Here is a 21,336-nt window from a genome sequence, read left to right on the forward strand (position 1 = left end):
GCTTCCCAAAGATGTGTGGCTTGGTGGATTAATTGGCCACTGCCAAATGCCCCTGGTATGTAGGTGAGTGTGGGGCAGTTGCTGAGAATGTGGAGAAATTGAAATGGGTTAGGGCAGGATTGATGTAAATGGGTGGTTGATGGTTCGCATGAAGTTGGTGGGCTGAAGGGCCTGTTTGTGTCTGTACTTCTCTGTGACTCTAAGAGCCAGATAATCCCCTGTGAAAGCCACCATCAGCAACGCAGATTAAGTCAACACAAGGCCTAGAACATGATTCTATTTGATACTCTTTACACCTTCAGAATAACACAAATTCCAAAGACATTCCACTGATTGTACTCAATGTTAGGACATACTGGCAACTTCCCAAACTGTGCATGATTAAGTCTGATGTAATAAGAGATTCCCTTTCATGGTGATGAGGGATGACCCAGACATTTGCCGTGGTATTTTTTTTTAAATACTCACTTGACAGGGTCAATGAGACGTTGATCGATGTGAAAAATGCCAGCCGTATTTCTGCACAAAATTGTCAGCCTGAGTTACGTGTCCGGGTCTCTGACATAGTGCTTGAACCCATAAACTGGCTGACTCATTCAGTGTGTTAATCCCTGAGTCATGGATGACGCTCATTAAAGCTAAGGCAATGATATTACAGCAATAAAAGAGCAGTGATGATGTATACGGTCCAAAGAGAAAGTAGAGTATTTGGTCTCAATGCCTGTCCCTCTTCTAATACTTCACTAAATCTTAGAATATACAGCAGATTCAATCTCACTGGGTCTTCACCCGGCTTTGGATCACTTGGACAACACTAATACTTACAGTACGTCAGGGTTCTGATTACTGACCACGTCTCAGTGTTTAACACAATCATTCAAGAAGCTCCAAAGCTCGATTCTCTGTACCTCCCTCCGCAATTAGATCCTCAACTTCCTCACCAGGAAACCACAGTCTATGCGAATTGGAAATAACCTCCACCTCGCTGATATTCAACACTGGCACGCCTCAAGGATGTGCCCATTACTCTACTCCTTCTACACCCACGACTGTGAGGCTAGGCACAGCTCACATGCCATCTATAACTTTGCTGATGACACAACTATTTTTGGCAGAAATTCAGATGGTGATGAGAAGCAGTGAGATAGATCAGCTGTTTGAGTGGTGCTGTAGTGACAACCCCGCACTCAACGTCAGTAACAACAAACAATTGATTGTCGGCTTCAGAAAGGGTAAGACAATTTCCCGCACTTCGGCCCTCACCCCATCCTCCCGTCACCACAACAGGGACAGAGTTCCCCTTGTCCTCACCTACCCTCCCCACCAACCTCCGGATTCAGCACGTTATCCTCCGCAACTTCCGCCACCTTCAACAGGACCCCACCACTAAGCACATTTTTCCCTCTCCACCCCTCTTCGCTTTCCACAGGGATCGGTCCCTCCGCGACTCCCTGATCCACACGTCCCTCCCCACGGATCTCCCACCCGGCACTTATCCCTGTAAGCGTAAGTGCTACACCTCATCTCTTGCAACCATTCAGGGCCCCAAACAGTCCTTCCAGGTGAGACAACACTTCACTTGTGAGTCTGTTGGGGTCATCTGTTGCATCCCCAATCGGTGAAACCCGACGCAGATTGGGGGACTGCTTTGTCGAGCACCGCCGCTCTGTCTGCCACAAAAGACACGATCTCCCGGTAGCCACCCACTTCAACTCTGCTTCCCACTCCCATTCAGATATGTCCATACATGGCCTCCTCTACTGCCATGATGAGGCTAAACTCAGGTTGGAGGAGAAACACCTCATATACCATCTGGGTAGTCTCCAGCCCCTTGGTACGAACATAGAATTCTCCAACTTCCGGTAATTCCCTCCCCCTCCCTTCCTCTATCCCTATTTCACTCTACCCCCTCCCCCAGCTCCCTCATGTTTCCGCCTCCTTCTGCTACCACCCATTGTTTTCAGGGCTATGACGTCAATGCTTCCCCTCCCCCACCCCTTTCTCTTTCAAATTCCTGGTCTTTCAACTGAAGCTACAAGCATTCTTCAAATCCTTCCCCATCTTTCATTCTTCAGTCCTGACGAAGGGTTCCGGCCCAAAACGTCAACTCATCGTTTCTGACTGATGCTGCCCGACCTGCTGAGTTCATCCAGTGTACTGAAAGACAAGGTAGGGGGACCATAAGGTGCAAGACCGTGGCAAGGCGGACAGTGAAGTCAAGAATCCACTGTATCACACAAGGAGGCTGTTCAATAGTCTTATAACTGTAAGGCAGATGCTGTCCTTGAGCCTGGTGACACTAACTTTCAGGCTTTTGAACCTCGCGCCTGATGGGAGGGGGAGGAAAGAATGTCCGGGGTGGGTGGGGGCTTTACTGAGGCAGCAAGACGTATAGACAGAATCCACGGAGGAGTGGCTGATAGAGGGCAGTAGACATTTCAGGAGAGAATTCCAGGGCTTAAGAGCTGGATGCAAAGGTCCGATGGTGGTCAGATTAAATTCTGAGAAATTGCTGATCAAAATTACACTCAAGAGAAGGATGAAGCTCCGACTAGTTTGTATAAAAGGGAGAAGAATTTTAAAACTGACACTTATTCATAGAGCTCCACTTTAGCTCCGCACACACCAGGCTAACAGGTAAATACGACATCACCAGTGAATCACTGTTCTCTCCATCAGTACTAAGTCACCACATCAATGATTAGAGCAAGAGAGGGTTTTCCACTCCTCAGTCTCCAAATCAATGATAACGATTCTATCTGAGACAAGGCCCCATTCTCCGATTTGAGTCCGATGGAATCTGACTGCATATGTCAGATCAGGAGCACGTGGTCAGGTTCAGATCCGGTACAGGGGATAAGATCCACAAGCAGGGAGAGAGAGAAGAAAACTGGGGATAGGGGTGTGTGTGTGTATGTGTGTGTGTGTGTGTGTGTGTGAAAGAGAGAGAGAGAGAGAGAGACAAAGAAGGAGGCTGGTAAAGAAGAAATGGCTGGCAAAAACTTATAAGAACACAGGATCAGATTTGGTCCTGACCATGTCAACAACAGAGATTGAGTATAAATGCAGGGAATCCTTGCTGTAAGTGTACTGCAGACTGGATGAGACTACCTAGAAGTACTCCCTACTATTTACTTAAGAGGGGATGTACTTGCATTGAAAGCAGTTCAGTGGAGGTATACCTGGCCAATTTAATGTTGCAGCTCTATTAAAGCCTGGATAGATCACACTTGGAATATTGTGTTCAGTTGTGGGCACTTTGTTATCGGTAGGATGTGGAAGCTTTTAGAGAGGGTGCAGAGGAGATTTACAAGGATGCACCTGGATTAGAGAGCATGTCTTATAAGGGCAGGTTGGGCAAGCACGGACTTTTCTCTTTGGAGTGAAGGAAGGTGAGAGGTGATTTAATAGAGGCGTAGATAGAGTGGACAGCTAGACTATTTCCAAGGGCAGAAAATGCCAAGGGGTACAATTTTAAGATGATTGGAGGAAAGTTTAGGCAGGATGTCAGAGATAGGTTTTTTATACAGAGAGTGCTGGTTGCGTGAAATACCCTGACCGGGTGGTGGCAGAGGCAGATACATTAGATGCATTTAAGAGACACTTATATAGGCTCATGGATGATAGAAAAATGGAGCATTATGTTGGAGTGAAGAACTAGATTGATCTCAGAGTGGGTTAAAACTTTCACAACATCATTGGCCAAAGGGCCTGTACTGTGTGCTGCTGTTCTATGATTTCTGGGATGAAAGGGAGGATCAATTGAGTATGTTGGTGTCCGCTCATTCGAAAACAAAAGAATGAGCAGTGATCTTACCAAAACATATCAGATTCATACATAAACACAAGAGATTCTATTGATTTCAGATTTAGATTTAAATAGGGTGATGTGCAGGGAACAATTGTGTCACCACATATTCCAACACCAATAAAAACAAGCTGGTGGACATCCAAAACGACACACAAAAAGTGCTGAAGGAACTCAGCAGGTCAGGCAGCATCTATGGAGAGGAATGAAGAGTTGAAGTTTCTGATTATGCAGTCCTGATGATGTCTCAGCATGAAATGGGTTGGAAGTAATCTGCAAGTGGTTCCATGTCCCACACATACACAATACTCAGCGAGTCAGGCGACATCTATGGGCTGGGACTCTTCATCAGGACTGAAAAGAAAGTGGGCAGAAGCCGAAATAAGAAGGTAGGGGGAGGGGAAGGAGTACAAGTGTAGATGTTTATTTCCCTCCATTGATGCTGTCTGGCTTGCTGAGTTCCTCCAGCTCTCTTTCCAGTTATTTCAAGAAGCTGTTGTAGAACTTTGAGGTATGGGTCTTCAGGCTCCAGTACCTCTTGCCTGATGACAGCGTCGAGAAGATGACATGGACTGCGTGATGTGGGGCACTAGTGATGGATATCACCTTCCTGAGCCATCGCCTCTTGTCGATGGTGGGGCAAATTGTATCCAAGATGGAACTGGGTAGATCCACCACTTTCTGTACCGTCTTGTACAATGGAGTCACCATAAAAAGTCTCGTTTTGTTTGATCCTGCCATCTGGTGCCGTCTACGTGGAGTATGCAGCTCCTTCGCATGAACATGTGCGTTTCCTCCAGGTGGTCTGATTTCCTCCCTTGTCCCAAGTTGAGGTTTTGTGAGATAATTGACTGCTGTAAATAACCCAGGGGGAGGGGGTTGATGGAAAGAAGAAGAGAATGGTTGCAGAAAAAATTGCAATGAGAATCAGGTTTATTATCACTGATATGTGTCATGAAATTTGTAGCTTTGTGGCAGCAGTGCCGTGCAATACAAAAAATACTGTTAAGTTACAAAAAGAATTTACAGTGAATTCCAGTTAATTGGGCCATCAGGGTAGCCACTTATTTGTGGCAACTCTTAAAGAACAAAAACAAAACAAGAAAATAGCCAGGATTCCCTTTGTTTATTAGGGACACCATGTCACTCCAATGCCATATTCACGTTTGCTGATGACACCACTGTCATGGGCCGAATCAAAGATGGTGATGAAGTCAGCATACAGGAGGGAGATTGAAAAACAACCTCTCACTCAATGTCAGCAAGACCAAGGAACGGATTATTGACTTCAGGAGAAGGAATCCGGAGGTCCATGAGCCAATCCACATCGAAGGATCAAAGTTGGAGAGGGTCAGCAATTTAAAATTCCCCGGTGTTATTATTTCAGAGGATCTGTCCTGGGTCCAGCACACGAGTGCAGTTATGAAGAAAACACGGCAGCACCTCTACTTCCTTAAGATGTTGTGGATATTTGGTATGGTGTCCCACCACCCAGGACATGCTCTCTTCTCGCTGCTGCCATTGGGAAGAAGGTACAGGAGCCTCACTATTCACACCACCAGGTTCAGGAACAGTTACTACCCGTCAACCATCAGGCTCTTGAGCTAAAGGGGATAACTTCACTCACCCCGTCATTGAAATGTTCCCACAACCAATGGACACACTTTCAAGGACTCTTCACCTCACATTCTTGATATTTATTCCTTATTTATTTATTATTATTCTTTCTTTCTTTTTGTATTTGCACTCTGGTTGAACACCCAAGTTGGAGCAGTCTTTCATTGATTCTGCTATGGTTATTATTTTATAGATTTATTGACTATGCCCGCAAGGAAATGGATCTCAGGGTTGTAGATGGTGTCATATATGTATCTTGATAATAAATTTACTTTGAACTTTGACCATTAATTGGGGCAGGAGACTGTTGTCAAACACTGTGCTTAGAGCAAATACATAGTTTTTAAATAGCATCAGCTGCATGTGCTTGCGTTCAAAAAGCAGTGATTTTTGTTACTAATAGTTGGTGATAAATAAGTAGTAAGACAATTCAGAATTGTTTTGGTCACTGCGGGTTCAAACATTTAGGCTTGGAGTTACCATAAACAGCCCGGAGTGAAAATGAAACAATTTCACTACTTCAGCAAGTTAGGAACTACAAAGAATTTTAAGGTATCAACAGTCGTCTTGAATGTTACAATGAAAATGAAGATTTGGAGGATGCAATTGTCGAAAGCATTGTATGAAGGCAGTCTGTTGTCTACACTAGCTGTCTGTGCTGATTCTGTTCTTTGACAGTAATTCAGAAGAACATGCCAGTGTACACTGGATGAAGTCCTCTGTTGATAACTACTAGGAAATAACAGTTTTATAACACTGTAGTAGTCTTGGTAGTGTTATAATTTGTTACTCAGTTAAACTTTGTAGTTTGTCTTTTTAATACCTTTTAAACCATTTCTATGAAACTTTAGCTAATTGGGGCAACCAGTTAATAGACAAAATGTATTGACCCGGAAGTGCTCCAATTAACTGGAATTCACTGTATAAATAAATAGTGCAGAAAGAGCAAAATAGTGAAGCAATGTTCATGGATTCGTTCAGAAATCTGATGGTAGAGGACAAGAAGCTGTTCCTAAGATGTTGAATGAGTGTCTTCAGGCTCTTGTACCTCCTCACTGATGGTAACAATGTCCTGGATGGTGAGGGTCCTTCAAGATGGATGCCGCCTTCTTGAGGAACTGCATTTTGAAGATGGTGGGGAGTCTAGTACCCATGACAGCGCTGTGTGAGTCTCCGACCCTCTGCAATTTTGTCAATCCTATGCATTGGCACTTCCACACGAGATGCAATCAGTTTGAATCCTCTCCACTGTACATCTGTAGAAATTTACTGTAATATTTCAAAGTTCAAAATAAACTTATTATCAAAGTACATATATTGCACCTTATACTACCCTGCGATTCATTTTCTTGCAGGCATTCATAGTGAAACAGAGAAATACAACAGAATCAATGAAAAACTACACACAAGGACTGACCGACAACCAAAGTGCAAATCAAATCAAATGATTAATTAATTAATATTGAGAACATAGCTATAGAATCCTTGAAAGTAAGTCCATAGGTTGTGGAAACTGTTCAGTGTTGTACTGAGTGAAGTTGTCCACGCCGGTTCAGGAGAAATAATACCTGTTCCTGAATCTGGTGGTGTGAGACCTGGGCTCCTGTATCTGATTTGGTGACATACCTGATCTCAAGCTCCCAATGAAGTACAGATGTTGGCTTGTCTTCTTCATGATTGTATCAGGATAGTGGGGGGTGGGATTGCTCTGTGAGCTGGCAATGACTTGATGGAAGAATGGCATCCTCTATGTGCCAGTGGGCAGGTTAACGAGCCACTATAATTTGCCCCTAGTATGTAGTTGAAGTGAGTGCGTGCAGGGGAGAGAGTTGATGGAAATTTGGGGAGAATAGAAAGGGACTGATTGGTGTAAATGGGTGGTTAATGGAGAGCATGGCCTCGCCGGGCCGAACGACCTGTGCTGTATCTGCCTGTAACTCTAACGTTATTGGCACTGAAGTGACGAACATAGCGGAATCACGTGGTTCCAGCAACAAAAAAGAGAGAGAGAGAGCGGCCCACAGCTCCAACTCTGCAGTGCTGGCAGCTCTGAACTCTCCACCCCGCAGCACGACGAGTCTGCGCCTTCGTTTAAATTCTCCTCTATTGTAGTCGTAGCCCTGTATTAAACAAGCGAGGCAGCAGCAAGAGCGGCGCAGCGGCATTAGCCGGGAGATACCTAGTGTTTAAAATCCAGACCGTGACGCTGCTTGTTGGTAAATTGCCTGGGCTTCCATGGTACAGTAATGTATTTTTAAAAGCAGGTCAGCCGGTGAGCGCCAACTGACGTCAACCGAGGGTCATGTGGACCCAATTTGTTTTCCTTTAAATCTATCAGTGGAAAAGAGCCTTTTGAAAGGCAGCGGCGGAGGGCGGCTCTGTGCGCTAACGCCCTGCCAGCGCAGGGGAGCCGCATAAATTACACGCGGATTTCCTGGTCAGTTTCACTGGGAGCCGGCACATTGACCCACCCATCGCACTGAAACCACCCTCACGCCCTCGTCTCTCTCTCTCTGTCTGTGTCTGGCTCTCTCCCCACCTACCCCGCCCCAGAGACCGCTCCTTCCCACCTCCTCAATGTTTGTTGCTCCACCGCCGCCACACGCAGGGACGGATCAAGCGGCAGCGGGCGGATCTGTACCGGCAACCACGGCGCTTTAAACGGGAAACAGCCGGCTGGTGAGCGCCTCTTGCTGCGGTGTGGGGCGGCTCGGGGGGGGAAGGCCGAGACGGGAAATACCGCGGGGAGAGGGGAGAGGCTCGCAGTGCTGGGGAGGAACGAGAAGAGAGACTCACAGCGATACCGGGGACAGGGTGGGGGTGGAGAGGGGTCAGAGACACCGGGGACACGGGGTGGGTGGGAAGGTCGGAGAGATACCGGGGACAGGGTGGGGGTGGAGAGGGGTCAGAGACACCGGGGACACGGGGTGGGTGGGAAGGTCGGAGAGATACCGGGGACAGGTTGGGGGTGGAGAGGGGTCAGAGACACGGGGTGGGTGGGAAGGTCGGAGAGATACCGGGGGTCAGGGTGGGGGGGGTCAGAGATACCCGGGGGCAGGGTGAGGGAGGGGAATCAGAGAGATATCGGGGGCGGGTTGGGTGGTGTCAGCAATACTGGGGGCAAGGGGTGGGTGGGAAGGTCAGAGAGATTCCGGGGGCAGGGTGGAGGGGGGGTCAGAAAGATAACCGGGGTGGGAGGGGGGAATCAGAGTACCGGGGGTTGGGTGAGGGTGGAGGGGGGGTGTCACAGATACCGGGGGCAGGGTGGGGGTGGAGGGGTTTCAGAGAGATGCCCGGGGCAGGTGGAGGGGGGGGTGGTCAGAGTGATGCCTGGGGTGGGGGGGGTCAGAGAGATACCTGGGGCAGGGTGGGGGTGGAGGGGGTCAGAGAGATGATGCCTGGGGCAGGTGGAGGGGGGGTCAGAGAGATGCCTGGGTAGGGTGAGAGTGGAGAGGGGGTGGGCTAGAGATGCCGGGGTCAGGGTGGGTACTGGAGTTGGGCTGGTTTGACATTTCTCTTGTGCAAGTGGAGCCTGGGGGGGAGGGAGCTCTGTACCCGGGTTGCGGTTACCCTGACACACACGGAGAATGGGGGCGGAGGTTAGAGACGAACTTACTATCACTGTCGCTGCCCTGCAATGCAGATACAACAGCGGCCGCCTTCCTCAGAGCGCGGCGGGGGCTGGAGGCGAGGGGCGCACCCCCGGATTCCGCTGCAAATTCACAGCGTTTTCCTGGCTGAAGTTTGGGCCACAGAGAGAAGCCCCGCTTGGGCACAGGTGAGGAGAAATTTATGAACAAATTTTTGTTGCTTCTGCAAAACGGAAATGAAGCCTAATGGTTGAAGTGCAGACGGAGGAACACCGTCTTGCATAGGTGTGGGGAGGGGGAAACTATGAAGTTGGCCGACGCTTTAAAAGTTTTTAAACCACGCCGACATTTTAATTTCACGTTGAGAAGTGCACGTGTTCGCCGGATACAAAATCTGACACTTTGTGCGTGTGTTCCCATGTGAAACTAACTGTCCCTTACCTGCCATGAGCCTAATTGCCCCGCAGGGGTCGGCGAGAGGTGGCGGCTGGTGGTTTCTCTCCCTAGAGCGGCAAGGCCTCGGTTGCGTGTTGGCAGGCTTGTGTACTGCAGGCCTTGGTTTTCTGAACAGCAAGGTGGCATGCAGCTAGTCTGTCCCTGCCTGTAAAATGCACCGATTTCTCCATGGCAGGAAACTAAATCGTAATGGTTCTGTGTGTGTGTGTGTGGGTTTTTTTGGAGCTTAGAAGAATAAAGGGCATTGAGAGATTTGCATTGGTGGGAGGGGTTTTTAACCAGAGGACAGTAGAAAGTTGAATTGGTTTACTGTATTGCTGTATGTATAGTGCAAAGCTCTTGATTGCATGCCATCCAGACAGATCATTTGGTATGTAGGTAAAATATGACCAGGCACAGGAACAGAATGAGGCCATTATCAAAGTATGTATGCAGTGTACAAGCCTGGGGTCTGTCTTCTCACAGACAGTCACAAAACAAAGAAACACCATGGAACCCATTTAAACATCCAACGCACCAAAACAGTCACGCAAACGGCAAAAAGATGAGCGAAAATGAACACACAGAATATTAAGCATCGAACTGTAGAGTCCCTGAGACAGTCTGGTTCAGTTCAATTTAATGCAGTCAGTCTGCCCTCATCAAAATAGCAATAATATCGAGTAAGCAGAAGTGCATATAACATGAACTGAGGAGTCCTCTGAAAACGAGTCCCATCTACAAACCTTGCCCAAGCCTCAAGACACCTGCACCTTCCTCTGGGAGAAAGAGCGCGACCGGGCAGCTGAACACCCGCTCACTTTCCGCTCTTGTCCTCATTGATTTCAATCTTGCCTGCTGTTTTAGTCAGCGAGTTGGTCGAGAATTGGAGCCAATCGTGCATTTGCGCACCGCCGTTAGGCTGCGCACTCTGTTTCTCAACCATGCAGAATTTCCTCAGCTGGCAAAAAAAGCCAGCTCGCTCAGTCCAAAAACACACGATCAAAATGTAAATTGCAGGCTCCAATCGCACAGTGATTAGTGGTAGATTTAAAAGTAGTAGTAGTTTGGTGAACTGTGCAGGAGGTCGCCGCTGGTGCTATCTTATCTGACCATTCAGTGCATTGAATCTACTCTGCCATTCCATCATGGCTGATTTATTATCCCTCTCATCACATTCTCCCAGTTATTGTAGATACCCTTATTAAGAACCTATCAACTTCTGCTTTAAATATACTCAACAACTTGAACTCCTCAGCTGTTGTGGCAATTCCACAAATTCACCACCCTAAAGAATTTGGCTAAAGAAGTTCCTCTTCTGTCAAAATGAATGTCCCTTATTCTGAGGCTGTGCCCTCTCGTTCTAGACTACCCCACTGCAGGAAACATCATCTTCACATCCACTCTATCTCGGCCTTTCAGTATTTGATAAATTTCAATAACTTGAGTAGTACAGAAGGTATTGAATAACTGGGTGGGTTGGAAATTGTTTTTGTAGTGGGTGATGAATCTCTGGAATTATGCCCCCCCCCCCAGCAGCTTTGCTGGATCATTGGGTATATTTCAGATGGGAAGAGAGAGCCTTTTAAAAGACTGGAGAATTCATGGGATCTGGCGTAGGAGTAGAGGCCTGGGGATAGATCATCCATGATTGTATGGAACGGTAGGGCAGGCTTGAGGGGTTGAATGGTTCCTTGTACAATTTCACCCACAGAGCAGACTTCTTTCAGAGTTATTCCACTGCCAAATTGCCTTTAATTGACGTTTATGCGATCAAGTTCAGTTTTAAATGGCTACAGTTGGGTTTTCAAAATGTCATCAGAGTGTTAATTTAAGTTGTCCCTATTATTGTAATTGAGGTGGGTGTGTGAATCTTAATTCTGTTTCCAAATTGGCAGTGTACTCTGTTGTAGTTCAGTGCTGTGTGTGGTTTGGGATGAGACTGGGGTCAAGCACTCATTTATATATCAGCAGCATTGTTTGCGTGATGTACCTTGGTAACGGGATGAGCAACTGGAGATGTGTCAAGAACTGTGTCCCATCGCATTGAAGTCAAAAGGCACTGGGATAATTAATGTAGTGAGCGGAAACACCGGTGACTTGGCTGAATTCTGACTAGGTGGGTGACCAATTTCACAAGCAGCCCAAAATTCCCAGTTTGTCCCAGAATCAAAATCGAGTTTATTATCACTGAGATGTCCTAAAATTGTCATGTGTACCAACTTGTATTAAATGTAATGGATTCCAGTTCATTGGGATGCATCAGGACCCGTACATTTTAGCTCAGTTAAGGGACTGTCTCTATTAGTTGATGTTTCATGGAAATAGTTGAAAGTATGAAAAAACAAATGACCATTTAACTGAGTAACAAATAATGCATTTAAATGAGATACTGAACAAATTATTTCCGATTATAGTGGTTGTTGGTCATATCCAATGATGACAGGAAACTGTGCGGGAGAGTTTTTAAAGTGGGAGAGCCGTGGCACTGAGGCAGTTCCACTCCCTCGGCCTCGGAAGTCCGATTCCAGTTGTACAAGTAGACGTCACAGCTGGGGTCTTCTCTGGTTGCAGTGAATGACCTTGACCACTTCTCTGCCTCGTCATGTGCTTTGCTTTCCACAGAGCATTGCAGAAACGCCTTCTATGGCGGTTACGGAATGCAGCGGAGTGTCAGAGATCCACAGTTGAATCTCACTGTTGATCTCATCCAGCTAGTCTACCGGAACTGGCTTTGCATGCTAGGACAAGCATGTCCCTATCTCAATGGGGTATGAGACCAGCTGGTTACCCTCACCTGGTTTAGCCTACGGGTTGAAGCAGTGTACCGGAGTATAACCACTGTCATGTGCAAACAACTACTTGGAGCCACAGGTGAGGGCTGAATGCACCAAAGGTAACATTCAAGATGATTGTCGATACCTTCAAATTCTTCCTATTTCCTAACTTGAAATAGTGAAATCATTACATTTTCACTCCTGGCCATTTCTGGTATCTGCAAGCCCCAATGCTTGAAATCACCGTGAGCAAAACAGTTCTGAATTGTCTTGCTACTTGTTTCTTGCCAACTATCAGTGACAAAGATCACTGGTTTTTGAACACAAACACATGCAACAGGCGCTGTTTTAAAAACTGTTCGCTCCAAGTACGGCGTAGCGGTCAACGGCCACACAAGTGCGCATGACTGGGGCTAATTAGAGCTTGTGCAGTGAGTCTCCTGCCCCAATTAAGTGGCATAGTGTTCCAAATAAGCAAAGGGAATCATGGAAAATTTCTTGATTTGTTTTTGTTCTTTAAGAATTGTCCCAAATAAGATGCAGTCCAGACTAATTGATGGCCCAATTAACTGGAATCTACTGTGTGTGTGTGTGTGTGTGTGTGTGTGTGTGTGTGTGTGTGTGTGCGCGCGCGCGCGCGCACGTATATGTGTGTGTATGTATATATAGTGCAAAAAGTGTTCATGGTCTGTTGAGAAATCTGATAATGGAGGGGAAGAAACTGTTCCTAAAATAAACACACAATAATAAATGTTGAACATGGATCACCAGGCTTCTTTGTCACCTCCCTGATCGGAGTAATGGGAACAGAGAATGTCTTGCATGGTCAGGGTTCTTAAAGATGTTCTTGAGACACCTTTGACTTGAATGTGGAACAGCCTTGTCTTTATTCATATTGAGAATTACTGGGGTATTTAATGTTGCCAGCCGTCTAAAGATAGCGATCATGGTGTCTATTTTGATAGGCTGGCGAACTATCACTGAGCAGGTGCTAACTGCTGAAGTGTACCAAGTCCACTGAGGTCAGAGTTCAACTTTTTGGCTGGCAACCTTTCCCCCATTGTTGGAATGTGTGTAAGAATAGCTTTGAATGCCCCAGCTGCTAGTGATGAGTTTATTTTCAGTTAAAGTGTGTATGTAATCATTGCTGCATTAGATTTGTGGTAAGTTTCAAAATGGTCTCTGTGTATTAGATGTTGTTTCAGCAGCCAGCTAAGCCTACTGATGTTTGAGCCGGTTGTTTCTAATGCTTGCTTACCACAGCTGCCTTGCCGCTAGTGCTGTAAGACCATAGTACACAGGAGTAGAACTGGGTCGTTCAGCCCCATTGAGTTATCTTTGCCGTTTAATCATGACTGATTTTATTTTCGCTCTCGGCCCCATTCTCCTTCTCCCCATAACCTTTGACACTCTTACTAATAACAAATCTATCCACCTCTGCTGCAAATATACCCAATAACCTGGCCTCCACAGCTGTCTGTGGCAATGAATTCCACAGATTCACTACCCTCTGGCTAAAGAGATTCCTCCTCATCGAAAGTAGCGATGCCAGGGATTGCAAGCCATGCATTCTACCTCTGAGCTGCAGGGCTGAGTGTAGCTGCCTTGCCACTTGTGCTGTAAGGTTTGGTGTGGCTCCTCCCAGTCACCGCTTTCCTGCCTGCCCAGAACATCGCTCACAACGTGTGCTGTCCCTGAGAGGAATGCAGTAGGGATGAGATGGGCACTCGCCTCATTTGTGGCTGTGGGTTTGTGAAAAGGGTATGGAAGAAGACGCAAGGGCGTATCGTGGTGCAGCCCAAGCAGTTGTGTGACAGAGGACACACTCTGATGTACGAGCTGCTCCCAGTGACACGCACGGAGTTGAACAAGATCATCAGCTTGGTGAACTGCGCACTTTGGTCTGCCAGCACATCGATGCCCAGGGAGGAATGCTGCCAGCTGGCACATTGCAGGCTGCAGAAATGTTTGCTGAGGGATGCCCTGAGGCTTGGTGCAGCCTCCGTAAGGGTTTGGTGGGGAAAGACCACAATATAGTTTCCCTCTGTTACTCAATGGGGTGTGGCTGACAAAGCTCCTAGTGGTAGTGTAGTGGGCCCACGAGTGGTAACCGTAATAAAGCTTGTAATTTAACACTGAACACATTATCTACGAATGTAAGAACAAAAAGGTGTTACATGGTTTATTCTTGCAAATACTCTTTGTTTTGAATAGTTTATTTTGATTAATTACAAAACTGTTCTTGCTGGACATCCAAGTGCTTGCCAGTCTGAGCCTGGCATAAGATCCAGGTTGGGGCCAGGGTGTAATACTGAATCAGTCTTTCTTCACCTGAGATTGTTTTTCGGGTGAGCTTAATGTCCTGTCCTTGTACTATCGGATAAGCAAGATTATTCTCCCCTGACCAGTGTTGCAAGTAATATTAAATCTTTGATTCTGTTTGAAAAACTTTGCCTGTTCATAAATAAATTAAGCTCAACTTTAAATATGCCCAATAACTTAGCCTCCACAGCCACCTGTGGCAATGAATATCAATTTCAACATCCTCTGGCTAAAGAAATTCTCTTTATCTCTGTTCTAAAAGGCCATCCGTGTATTGAGGTTTTGCACTCTGTTCTCTGGCTCTTGCTGTATTGGAAGCATATGCTGGACATCTAGTATAGGCCTTGCAATAATCAACAGGTTTCAATGAGATCCACCCATTCTCAACACCAGTGAGTCTGAAATGTTGTCATTAATTTTAAGCAATGTTATTTAACAGTAAATGCAGGGAATGTCAGAATGAAAAGGTGTTGCCTGGTTTATTCTTGTAATTTTTTTTATTATGAATAACATTTATTCTGGTTAATTTAAAAAAATTGTTCTCCCTTTTTCTCCTGCCCAATACTTATGCTTCCGCTACTGTTGCCAGTAATTACATCTGTGTTTCTGTTTGAAGGATTTTGCATACACTTACTGACTGCCAGCTTACTGAGATATGCCATATAGAATCGTTATGGCTTTTGAATCTAACAGTGGTCTGATTTGTGGCTTTATAACCCCAACAGATTAAAATGGGGCAAGCTAATGCAGTAGTTAAGCACAAGGTTTGAATAATGTGGCTTCGTTACAGCCATGCTTTAAGGATTGGCGCGCTGTTTTGTCGGTGTCTGGGGCGGAGTTGGAGAACACTGGGATCTGAGTGTTTGTTTCACTAGAAAGGCTGTATGTACTGCTGCGGACAGTGGCCTTTAGTATCAGCACTGTGGTAGACGAGCATTGTTTTGTGGTGAGGCTTGTGTTCTAATGAATCAGGAGGAGATTTTACTGGGATAAAAATAGTAGTGCCATTTTTGTAACAGGAATGTGAAATTACTCAGCACTTCTAGTTGTGGAAGGAGATATCTGTGGAAGTTCATATTGAATAATTTAAATTGTATGTGGACGATATATACTGGGGATAATAAACCTGATTCTGATTTGGAAAAATGGATGTTTAATAATTTTGTGAATTTAAGTCAATATTCATGAGTAGTTTTAAAAGAGAGCCCTCCTTACTGTTGATATGCTCATGCTGAACATATTGATATGCGAAGAATGTTGAGTGCTTTGTATTGATATAAATATTGTGTGCACCATCTTAAACTGACAGGGCTTAACTCATATCAACGTGTAAAATAAGCTGTTATTCACTAAGATTTGTTGTTATTGAGAAGCCTATAGATCCCTTCTCTAGAATGAGAGCTGTGGCGACAGTCCATGGGTATATTTAAAACTGAGATTTTTTGGGGGAATTGAATGTTATTGGGGGATAGAGTGGACTTTAGAGATGTTGAGTGTGCCATGAGCTTGTTGCAAAGCAGTTTTGAGGCTAAATGACTTGTGAACTAGAAGCTGTTAGATCCCCATCCCAAAAAAAAAAGTCTGTTCCTTTTTCATGGGCAGCTCACAGTTCTGAGGCAGTCAGCATTTCAAGCTGAGGCCTTCAGTACTGGAAAGGAAGTGAGAAGAAACCAGACAAGGGGGTGGGGGGTAAGAGGGAAAGAACTACAAGCTTGTAGGTGATAAGTGAAACCATATGGAGGGGGGGATGAAGTGAGAAGCTGAGAGGTGATAGGTGGAAGATATAAAGGGCTGAAGAAGCAATCTGATAGAGGAGAGTGGACCATGGGAGAAAGGGAAAGAGGAAGGGCACCAGATGGGGGTGCTGGGTAAGTGAGGAGAAGGAGTATGGGGGGAGCCAGAATGGGAAAAGAGAAGGGGTAAAAATGTGATGTTCTGGATTTCTGGCATCTGCTGAATCTCTTGTATTCTGAGACAGTGTTTTAATAGTTTCTGAGAACTACATTTAATACCATAAAGTAACTTGTCTGCCCACAAAGATAATAAAAATAGCGTTTAAAATGTGTTTCCTCTGGAGGAACCTTTTGAAGTGTGTCTGATTTGTTTTGGGTAACCTTGCCTTCAGTAAAAAGGATATGGGTATTGCAAGCAGAGTTGGGTGGTGTGGGTTGTGGTATGGTTCAGCGACTAGTAGTGATGAAGAGTTGCTTGCTGGATGCTGAATGGGGTGCTTGGTGATGTCGGTGCTCCTGTGACCATGGGACAACAGCTGGAAGATGTGTATTTTGGCCGTGTGGTTCCTGGAATATTGTGGGCCTGGTAAACAGAAGGTGCTAATGTTTATTTGGGTTAGTGTGAAGTGGGCAACCATTAGATCTGTCTAGGCAATTAGCTGGTACTTGAACCTGCGCTGAAGGGGAGGCTTTGGGAGCTGGCTTGGGACAAAGTGCTGTGGAATACTCCACCTCAGTTATAGCAGTCGTGATAATTTTGACCCAACTGAGTTTCGTTTTGGCTGTCTGTTTTGGAGATTGTTCCAAGTGATGTTTGATCATTGTTTTCATTATACTTGGAGAAAGAAATGGTAAGGGGAGTCATCGCACTGAGATTCAGATTCAAGTTTGTCCTTCAGCCATACAAATGAGTCAATGTTATTCCAGATCAAGGTGCGTAACAGAGTACATGTGACTTGCACACAGCACATAAACTATTACCACTAATAGGGTGCATATACAATACACATTTTAAAAAGTAACCAATGTAATGCTATAACGTTACTGGGGCATCAGATGTGATCAGACCTGGGTGGTGGCAGGGAGTTCAGTAGTCCTATGGCCTGGGGGAAGAAGTTGCTTCCGTTCTAACACTACTTATCCTAATGCTACCGTACCTCCTGCCCGATGGGATTGTTGGATGGATGGAAGGGATTTGACAATGCTATGGGCCCTGCATGTGCTGCACTCCTGATAAATATCTTTAATGGGTGGTAGAGAGACCCCAATGATCCTCTCAATAGATCTGTTTATTACAGTCCTAACTGCACTGACTCACTGGCCTTGTCCAAGTTGATGTCTTCAGCCGCCTTTTGATATTTGTGCGTAAGTGGGAAAGGCCATTTTGGTCTGAGCTAATGCAGTTTTCAACGGGGGATTCCTGTGCTGAATTTTGCCATGGTTGTTAACTGTCCTATGGATAGTAAACCTAACAATAAGTGATTAACAAGTAGTATTGATCTAACCTGTAGTTGTTGACTGCTGACTGAACCACCATTACAAATGGTATAATGTCCTGACTTAGGAATGAATTGTTACATGGCTTCTGTGTTTCTCTTCAGAGGTAATGTTCCCCCCCAGTCCTCACCTTTCACCCTATGAGACTCTGCATTTAGCATATTATCCTTCATTTCTCCCAGTCACAATGAGGTCCCACCACCAGGCACAACTTCCCCTCTTGCCCCTTTTCATCCTTTGCCGGGACCATTCCTTCTGTGACTCCCTGGTTCACTTGTCCCTCCCCACCTACCTGGCAGTTACTCCTGCAGCTGTAGGAGGTGTAACATGTCCCTGTGTCTCCTCCCTCACCACTTTCCAGAGACCAAAACAGCCCAAGTGAGGCAAAAATCCATGTGTGCTACCTCCAGCATCTGCATTCGTGCTCCTGATGTGGCCTCTGCAGCAGTGAGATCAAGTGCAGACACTGTTACTGATCTTCAGAACGGAACCACTAGCCATCCTGATCTCCCAGTTACTCGGGGTGGTACGAGTAGTGTAGCAGTTAGTGCAGTGCTTTACAGCACCAGTGATCCACGCTTAATTCTCTCCACTGTCTGTGAGGGGTTTGTACATTCTCCCCATGACTGCGTTTCTATGAAATGCTCTGGTTTTCTCCCACAAATACAAGTTTGAGTTAGTTAATTGTGGGCATGTTATGATAGTGCTGGAAGCATGACAACACCTGCAGGCTCCCTCCAGCACGCCTCAGACTGTGGTAGTTAACACAAGTGATGTATCTCGTAGTATGCTTTGATTGTTAAAGTGACAAAGAAACCTAAAAGAAAATAATTTCAATTCCAATTCCAGTTCCTATCCCCATTGCTGCACTGACCTGTCTATCTTTGACCTTCTCCACTGCCAAAGGGAGGCCCCTTGCAGACAAGGGAAACTGCCTCGTGTTCTGCCTGAGCAGTCCACAACCAATAGCAAGTTTTCCTATTTCAGGTAGCCCTTCCTTCCTGTATCTCCCCACCTCCCTTGCCTCTCCCTGTCTTTTGGTCCTCCCATTTCAATTCCTGCTTTGCTTTCTCCCACCCCACCACAGGCCATTTTGATCCACTTCCCCCTCCTGGTTCCATCCACACCTACTACCCACAGATTTCAGCCACTGGGTCCTGGTACTGGTCTCCATCTGCCCCTTTCTCTTTTCGCCTGTCAACTTTCTCCCCCACTCTTCTCTGCCTTCATCTGCTAATCATCTTTCACCCCTTCTACTGATTGCCTGCTGGCTCCTATTTCACCTCTGCCCCTCTTTACACCGGCCATCTTCACTCTCCACTCTGTCCTGATGCAGGTCTTGACCTAAAGTGTCCACAGTTCCTCCCTCCTTCCACAGATGTTGCACGACTTGCTGTGTACACCTCACCTTCACTTGGTTAAAATCCAGCGCTCTTTTCTGAAAGCCACTGGAAATCACCTTGTGCTGTCACTCAGGACTGAGATTTGCTTTCACAGGGTTTTGATGTGACTGAGGCTGCTGTGAAAGTCAGACAGCAGATGGGCTGAATACTCTGCTGTTTGTGAGCTTCCGTGTGCTCATGATTGTCATAATCATGGAGCACTAAAACAGGGTCTTCAGCCCATCTAGTCCATGCTAAACTGGGTTCTTCTGCCTCGTCCCATTGGACTGCACCTGGAGTATGTCCCTCCGTAATGAGACATGTATGTACTTAGCCAAGTTTCCCTTTAAAGGTTGAAATTGGACCTGCCTCCACCACTGACGCTGGCAGCTCATTCCACACTCATCACCCTCTGAGGGAAGTTCCTCCTCCGGTTCCCCGTAAATATTTCACCTTTCACCCTTAGCATGTGACATATAGTTCTAGTCTTGCTGAACCTCAGTGGAAAAAGTCTGTTTGCATTTAATCTATACCCCTCATAATTTTGTATTCCTCTGTCAAATCTCCCTCATTCTCCTATGCTCCGTGCGATAAAGCCCTAACCTAATCAACCTTTCCCTATAACTCAGGTTCTCAAGTCCCAGCAGCATCCCTGTAAACTTTCTCTGTACTTTTTTTCAGGGTTTTATTGATATTGTTCCTGTAGGTAGATGGCCAGAACCATACACAATATTCCAAATTAGGCCTCAGCAACTTCTTGGTGATGCATGACTTTCAATGCCAGTGCTGTCTTGACTGCTTTTCTGAATGGTGACCCAAGGTATCATGTTCTATTTTGGTCACCTTGCTATGGGAAAGACACCATTAAACTGGAGGAAAGCAGAAGAGATTTACAAGGATGCTGCCAACACTCAGGGCTGAGCAGGCCAGGACTTTATTGATTAGAGTAGGAGACTGATGAATGATCTTGTAGAGGTCTGTAAAATCATAGGTAGGGTGAATGCTCCGTCTTTTCCCCCAGAGTTGGGGAGTCAGGAACTACAGGGTTCAGGATGATAGGGAACAGATTTAATAGGGACCTGAAGGGCAATTTTTTTTCTACCAGGTACAGGAATGAGCTACCAGAGGAAGTGGCTGAGGCAGGTACATAATATCTTTTAAAGGTTCTTGGACTGGTACATGGGTAGGAAAGGATTAGAGGGATGTGGGGCATATGGGACCAGCTTAGACTAGCACCTGGTCACTTTGGGCTGAAGGGCCTGTTTCGATGCAGTATGACTTGCTCACAGGCTGGAAATTCCCACGAGTCAGTAAGAACACTGCGTTTCTTCACTGAGCCTTTAAGCACGTCATTGGCTGCTTCCTCTGTTCGTCCAGTAATCTGTTTTCTGTGACAAAGTTCAGACTGGTTTCATTTCGGGTGTCTGGTGTCGGTTGTGAGAGATGTGGTCTGCCCAAAGTAGCTATATGTAATTTAGGTATCAAGTTGAATGATGGCCTGGAAGAAGACACTGGTTTTGGTTTGCTAATCCTGGTGAACTTGGACCACACCATGGAGATAGTAGTGCCCCTTCAGAGTCTGGGTGCACTAATTTTCAATGATGTAGGAGGGTAGGGATCTTTAATCAATAGACCACAAGTTTGGTGCCTGGTCTAAAGTCTCGGTCTTCAAGTGCTCTTTCCCAATTGACCGGTCTGTGATATTGCAATAAAGCCTGCGGTGAGTTTCTTCATGCCCTTTCTGCCTTCAGTGAGAAATGCCCCTGAGAAACAGGAAATGGTCCATCCTCGTGTGCCTCAGACAATGGGGTTGGAGCTCCTCCAAGCTTATGCAAGTGTTATCTGCGCCCTGTAGATTGACCACGGAAGCCTGGGTGACCGGTTAAACAGTTTCCCTTTGTTTCTGAAGACTTGCTCCACTGCTTTGAGAAGTCTGAAACACTGGCGCAACATTGCAGTCTGGTAGGTGAGGCCATGACTCAGCCTTGTTTGACGCAGATCTTTGCTGAGATTGGTTCTCTTGTGGATCTGTTACTTGGTATCTGCTCTTGCATGAGACTGTGGACTAGGTGCACAATGGAGACGAGCTTCAGTGGGCAGGAGGGCGTCCCAGTCTCTCCAGAGAAAGTGTATAGGGGTTGTATAGTGGAAGCTCTTGCTTCCTGATGTTTCAGT

General features: G+C 46.0%; 1 protein-coding gene across 2 annotated transcripts in view; it reads left to right on the forward strand.

Annotated features, from left to right (window-relative positions):
• The first annotated feature begins 7,490 nt into the window (after nt 1-7,490).
• The window catches only part of LOC134359309 (GTPase KRas), a 54,736-nt gene continuing 40,890 nt past the window's right edge, over nt 7,491-21,336 (forward strand). Inside the window, exons 1-2 of one of the 2 annotated variants that reach the window (XM_063072315.1) lie at nt 7,491-8,104; nt 9,069-9,203. The gene's annotated coding sequence lies outside the window, so the exon portion shown is untranslated. The remainder of the gene's footprint in view (nt 8,105-9,068; nt 9,204-21,336) is intronic. The other variant, XM_063072316.1, reaches the window with a different exon arrangement.

This window comes from Mobula hypostoma, chromosome 20 (assembly GCF_963921235.1).
Source record: "Mobula hypostoma chromosome 20, sMobHyp1.1, whole genome shotgun sequence".
NCBI lineage: Eukaryota > Metazoa > Chordata > Chondrichthyes > Myliobatiformes > Myliobatidae > Mobula > Mobula hypostoma.